Source organism: Lactuca virosa, chromosome 8, assembly GCF_052849685.1.
Source record: "Lactuca virosa cultivar CGN04683 chromosome 8, Lactuca_virosa_CGN04683_v6, whole genome shotgun sequence".
Lineage (NCBI taxonomy): Eukaryota > Viridiplantae > Streptophyta > Magnoliopsida > Asterales > Asteraceae > Lactuca > Lactuca virosa.
Genome location: NC_136433.1, coordinates 11,080,001 through 11,087,230, shown reverse-complemented (window position 1 = coordinate 11,087,230; position 7,230 = coordinate 11,080,001). Strand labels below are relative to the sequence as shown.

General features: G+C 34.7%; 1 long non-coding RNA gene across 1 annotated transcript in view; it reads right to left on the bottom strand.

The window, feature by feature from the left end:
* Window positions 1–6,832: 6,832 nt before the first annotated feature.
* LOC145128438 (uncharacterized) overlaps window positions 6,833–7,230 on the bottom strand; it is a 1,296-nt gene continuing 898 nt past the window's right edge. The window contains exon 3 of the long non-coding RNA XR_013716904.1: window positions 6,833–7,094. This is a non-coding gene — a long non-coding RNA (uncharacterized LOC145128438). The remainder of the gene's footprint in view (window positions 7,095–7,230) is intronic.

Sequence of the window (7,230 nt, the reverse complement as noted above, 5' to 3'; positions counted from 1 at the left end):
ATAGCCATATCAACATAATTTATATATATAATCTACGTGTGAATTACATACAACCTTTAATAACTTTTAATAAGCATATATTAAGTAACGTGAACATGCATATTCATATGTGAATATTATGTGGTACATTTAGTTTACGCATTTCATCAAATAGTTGGAGTGCATATAAGTTAAATTATATAATTGTGAAATTTTTTTCACAAATAGACAAGTTAAACTTCATAGATCAATAGATTAACATAGAATTCTATCAAAATTTACAAAAAAAGATCAATTTGATTTTTTATAATCTCAATTTCGAAACTTTGGTTGGTGATAAAATTTGAACGATTGATATGAAATTGAAATGTTGATGTTAATCAATTATGGAGATTTGATGACATTGAAATAGAATTGATTAATGATGTTTGAAGAATTGAGATGTTGATACAGAATCAATAAATGATGATGAAGATCTGATGGTTTTTAAACAAAATTAGTTAGAATAAGACGTGATGATCGATGATGATTTTTTGATGTTAAATATATGAGATTGTTAATGATTGATGAACTTGAAGATATGAGAAAATAGTTCATGATTTTAGGAATTTAAATTCTTTTGTTTGTAGGTTCCCATTTTCATGATTGGATTGGTGTGGAAAGATAATATCAAGAAGATAATTGTGTATGAACAACGATGATCAAAATATATGAGTAAACTGTGATGAATAGATAGAGAGAAACAACATATTACATGAAGAACACTCACGGATGGGGAGAGACCCATCCAAACTCTCTCTAGTCTAAAGTCTACATAAGTACACTCATACATAAAATGACCACTGACCTCCACTTTATATACTAACGGAGGGAATATACTCTAATACAAGGGGATATTCTAACTTAATAAATCACTCATCATTGTAGAGCATTTTCATGCTACAACAATCTCCCCCTAAATGCTCGTAAATGATGAGGGAGCAGTGATAAAAGGCAGAACATCTGACGAGCAGGATTTGGTGCTGAAGTGTCTCAGAAAAGCTGAAGCTGTCGTGATCTCGGAATCTGAAAATTGAATCTCTATCATCAAAGAACATACAGAGGTCCCAACTCTGATTAAAATATGAAATCCCAATCTTTGAAACTGATTAGTCCCCAAAAACTGATCATGTTCACAGTGTTCCCGAAACTGTTGAATCAAAGAACACAATGTTGAATCACACAACGTCTTCAATATTCCGAACTCGAGTGATAATGCACCAAATGATATCTGAAGAGTAACCTGATGAAAATGTGAAGCATCCCAAAGTAAAGCCCGAATGATAAATAATGTGAATCTGAAGACATGGTCTAGCAATACCAAAAATTTGATTGGAAGATCAAAAATAAGTGCCACGCCGCATCGCCAAAATAATCTCCGTCTTCAAAGTATCACAAAACAAAACTCAAACAATCGTAAAATCTGATATGGATGCTAACGCAAATGAGACATCCCAAAATGTAGAGTCTGAAGATAAATAATCGTTATCTGAAGAACATTTAGTAATGCCAACAATTCGATCTATAAAGATCAAAAATCATTGCCACATCACATTACTAAATTCATCTCCGTCTTCAAATGTCTCTAACGTCAAAACTCCAATAATAAACTTATAACGTATGCTCATGATTCTCCCCTATTTTTGATCGACCATGCAATAAATATAAAAAATAATCATGAAATCGGGAAAGAGAATATGTCGGATATGATGGAGCATAATACGCTCACCCTTGATGTAAGCATCTACCCGTGAGAACGAGGATATTATTTTCTAGACATGGGTACAATTGGTGATGTATTTCCGAACCGAACAAACACTATAGAATATATGATAAAATACGCTGCTGAAGAATCATAATGCTGAACCGAAGTAATGGTGATAACCGTAATGTAAATCCGAACTCCCAAAGCACAACCAATGACTAGACAATCATGGTCGAAAAGGAACTGGTCTAAACCTCAAATCGACAGCCTGGACAGAAGTCCGGCGACAAAGACCACCGGCGACAAACAAGGTTAAAATAACCACTTATTTCCATCTGCATCAACCACAACCCTCCCAAGAGAGACGTCTGATCACTGTCCTATTACTCTACAAACCACGTGCTCTGATTTTGGGAAAACACCGCTTTGTTTTTTCAATTCTTGGATGAATAGAGATGGATTCGACCAAATTGTTGTAGAATCTTGGAAGAACTTCATGGGATTTGGAGCACCTGATGCCTACTTAGCTGCAAAATTGCGACATCTAAAAGGTGAACTGAAAAAATGGAGGGCAACCGACTACCCACAGGAAGTTGCTGAGCTACGAAATATTAAACACAAAGTACACGACCTATACTCTTCTGAAAAACAACGCCCGATCAATAATGATGAGATCACAGAACGAAGATCGGGGGTCCAAAGAATTGTTGAATTGGAGAAATTGGTGATGTTAGATTTGAAACAATAGTCAAGAATAAAATGGGCAGTCGATGGGGATGAGAATTCACGATTCTTTCATGGATACGTCAACAATAAAAAATGCAAGTATCGAATAAATGGATTGGTTATTAATGGAATCTGGAATACAGATGTGGCAGCAATAAAGAAAGAAGTATTTAACTTCTATAAGGAGAAATTTAATGAGCGATGGCCTTCAAGACCAAAGCTGATTAGCCTTAACTTTTGAAACCTTGAGTAGGCCACGAGCTCAAGACTGGAAGATCCATTCACACTTGAGGAAATTAAAAGTGCAGTTTGGGCATGCAGGAATGACAAGGCACCAGGGCCAGATTAATTTACTTTCAAATTCATCAAAAAATATTGGCACACCCTACAGGATGACATTCTAAGACTTGTTCAATATTTTGAGAAATACGATAGGCTGGATAGAGGTTGTAACTGTGCTTTTATCACTTTTATTCCTAAGATAAAAGACCCATTGAAGCTTGAAGACTACATGCCGATTAGCCTCATTGGCTGTCTCTATAAAATAATCTCCAAGACTATCGCTAATAGACTCAAAGGGGTGATAGGTTTGAATATTGATGAAGTCCAATCAACATACGTTGAAGGAAGAAACATCCTCAACAGACCAATGATTGTTAACGAACTATGCTCGTGGGCCAAGAAGGTGAAGAAAAAAATCTTGTTGTTCAAAGTGGATTTCGACAAGGCTTTTGATTATGTAAATTGGGAGTATCTCGAATCTGTTCTAACTCAAATCGGGTACGGTGAAAAATGGAGGATGTGGATAAGAGGGTGTCTTCAATCAGCAAGATCATACATACTCATCAACGGATCACCAATAGAAGAATTCATAATGGGCAAGGGTGTAAGACAAGGTGACCCTCTATCACCATTTCTCTTCATTACAACAATGGAAGGTCTAAACATTGCTATGAGGAATGTGGGCGAGAAGAACATTTTTCAAGGAATAAAAGTGCCACATACTGATACCACCATTTCCCATTTGTTCTACACGGATGATGCTCTTTTTATTGGAGAATGGACCATGGATAACATAAAAAACTTAGCAAGAATGCTGAGATACTTTCATGTTGCATCAGGACTTAAAGTCAGTTTCAACAAATCAAGGGTATTCAGTATTGGTGCTGATATGCAAGAGGTAACTCGATGGGCCCTACCCTTAGGTTGTCAACCTACCACACTACCATTCTCCTATCTTGGAGTTCCAGTATGCGCAAACATGAACCTGCAAAAACACTGGAAGCCTATAATTGAAAGATTTCACTCCCTACTATCTCCTTGGAAGGCAAAAAACCTTTCATTTGGAGGTCGTTTAAACCTTGTCAAGGCAGTCTTAGGCAGTCTTCCATCTTACTCCTTATCTTTATTTGTTGCACCTATGGGAGTTATTGATACATTGGAAAAAATCCAAAGGCAATTCCTTTGGGGCGGAATGAACAATAAATACAAAATAACTTGGGTTGCATGGGAAAAAATAGTAGCACCAAAAGAAACAGGTGGGTAGGGATTGGGATCACTTAAAGCTTTCAACTGTCATTGATCACCCAATGGTGGTGGCAACTACGAACAGATGGCTTGGCATTATGGTCTCGTGTGATCACTGGCATTCACAATCTCAGTAACAAACCTTCATACTGTATGTCGAACAAATCAATTACTGGTGTTTGGAACAATGTGGCAGGGGCATAAATGATCTGAAGAAAGTAGGTATTGACATTAATGATGTCATTACAAAAAAGTATGTGCAGGAGATAATACCTTATTTTGGTTGGATGTCTGGTGTGGTAACGAATCTCTCAAAGATGCAATCCTAGAACTGTACCGCCTGGAGAAACATAAAACTTGCAAAGTAAAAGATAGGATACAAATCGGAGGTCTGACCTGGGATTGGAGATCAACCCCAGTTTCTGAAGATCAGGTGCGTAATCTTAATAGTATTTCATCTAGGATTGGTACATTCCGGCCAACAGTGAGGTTAGATCATTGGAAATGTGATCTATCCAATGATAGCAAGTATCATGTAGATGTTCTCAGACAAAGAATTGATCATTCCCAACTGGCGGCTAATGAAGGAGTTATACCTTGGATTCATGAAGTTCCAGTTAAAGTCACATGCTTTATATGGAGAGAAAATTTAGGGAGAATTCCCATTGCCTGTTCACTAAAGAGAAGAGGTGTGCCAATTACATCCACATTGTGTGAGTATTGTTCACTGCTGATGAAGATGTTGATCATATCTTGATGCGATGTCACCTTGTTGCCACAGTTTGGGAATGGATATCCAAATTGTATGCTATCCTGGTCCCCCAATTTGCAAATATTGGTGAATTGATTGAATTTATAGGTAGATGGAGAAACTGCCAGAAATGAAGGAAGAATCTCATAAGTGTATGGTATGGCGCCATTTGGCTAATCTGGAAATCTAGGTGTGATTGGGTATTCAAAAAATCTGGATCTCCCCGAAAAAGATAGTGGATAATGTCAAGTCTCTAGTGTACTCATGGGTGAAACATAAGAGAACTAATTGCATGTATAAGTGGGTCGAGTGGTGTGTTTGCCCACTAAATTGTTTGTAATCTCCTAGAAAACTTTATCATGTTTCTGTCTTTTGTTTGCTCCGCCTAGTTACTTGCTAGGCGGTGTCCATTTATAAAATATTTGTTGGTTCCAAAAAAAGGCAGGGCACAAAAGCTAAAAGTGGCAGAGAGAATTTATGATAAAGGACCTATGCACAGTGTTGACTTGAGGCATATGGCAACAGACTTCACAGTTTTGGTCCCCCAGTTTCTCATAAATAACACACCAGTACACTTTATACAATAACTTTGATGTTCCCCATAACACATGCACGATCAAAAGATACTCTTTGACACATGCATAAGCCAATCACATGCTTTTACCACTTGTACCACAACAAACAAAATTTGAACTCCCCTCATGAAATCCAATTCGTTCGAAGTCTAATAACCAGTGTAAATCTTTTATTACCCAAATAAATTTTTGTCTCATTCTAAACACCTTTTATGGGAATAATCAAATTAAACACTACCCTTCTAGAAAGAACTTCATCTTCTTCAACACAAAATAAATGTCTTCATGAACTTAGATTTAACAACAACAAATGTGTATGAACAGAAACAACATATTTCTTATTTTTGAAGCAACATCACCAACAAAAATAGTAAAGAACTCACATTAGATTTTTCAGTTGTGAAGGCTGAGAAAATCTTCAAGATAATAAACCAATCGGGATCGTTCCCTTCAAATAAATAGTTAGATCTTCAAGGTCTAGCTTTGATACCACTTGTAGGTACCCATTTTCACGATTGGATTAGTGCAGAAAGATAATATCAAGAAGATAATTATGTATGAACAATGATGAACAAAATATGTGAGTAAACTGTGATGAATACATAGAGAGAAACAACATATTACATGAAAAACACTCACGGATGGGGAGAGACCCCATCCAAACTCTCTCTAGTCTAAAGTCTACATAAGTGCACTCATACATAAAATGACCACTCACCTCCACTTTATATACTAGTGGAGGGAGTATACTCTCAAACAATGGAATATTCTAACCTAATAAATTACTCATCATTGTAGAGCATTTTCATGCTCCAAAATTGTTATGATTTAATTAATAATCGCAATTACTTATTTTCCCTTTTAATTTAAGTAATTATTTTATTTCCAATTTATATATTTAAGAGAAATGAATAGCTCGTATTCATTCTCGTACTCTCGATTTTATAGTTGTTCTCGTTTGAACCAAGGTTATATATATATATATATATATATATATATATATATATATATATATATATATATATATATATATATATATGGCTAGGATCAAATGTAAATGATATCTATTGTGTAAACGCGTAACCTAATCGTGACCATTGGATCACTGAAAAAAAAATCATTCTTGAAAGAGTACGATTGCATTTATTATTATTATTTTTTAAGAATTCAAATTTCAGAATATATCCGAAGAGTAATATAGACATTTTGTCTATCCTTATTTTAGGCAACATAACAATCATATCCCGATTTGTATGTATTTATTTATTTTTTCAAAGCACAAAAACATTTTAGGAGAAACATTTTTGAAAAAAATACATATTCTTGACAGAATTAGTTGTAATTCTTGAAAAAATGTGATTTTTTTGGAGTAAAACATTCGTCAAGGAATATCAACTTAAAATACATAAATCTGCAAACAAAACTAAAAATAATATACTAAAAGTTAAAACCAATCTTATGATAATAAACTTCATTCATGAGAGAATTGCAAAAAACTAAGCTATATTCTTGAATGAATACACTGTAGGCTATGAATATTTCTAAAAGCATGAAAGCATTACATACAAATTCTGAAAAATCTACTAAAAATCTAACTATTCTCAAAATAATACATTGATTCTTGCCTTTATTCATGTTCATATTCCATTCTTCTAGAGCACTTTCTTCTAGTAATTTTTGCATTGGTAAATTTTCCAAGATTGGACCGACAACCATTTTGAAGAGAATACACCTTCTTTCATGAACTTTTTTGCAATGCGCGGTAGAAAAGTCGCACCTTATGTCGTCAAACCTAAAAAAGAATTTCAAGAATACTTTGATGATGAATTCTCAAAGAGACAGAGAATTTAAGCTTGAAAATTAGTGTACAACCAGATCAAGAAAAAGGAACAAAAACTTAAATCACATATTATATTTTATTTTGAGCA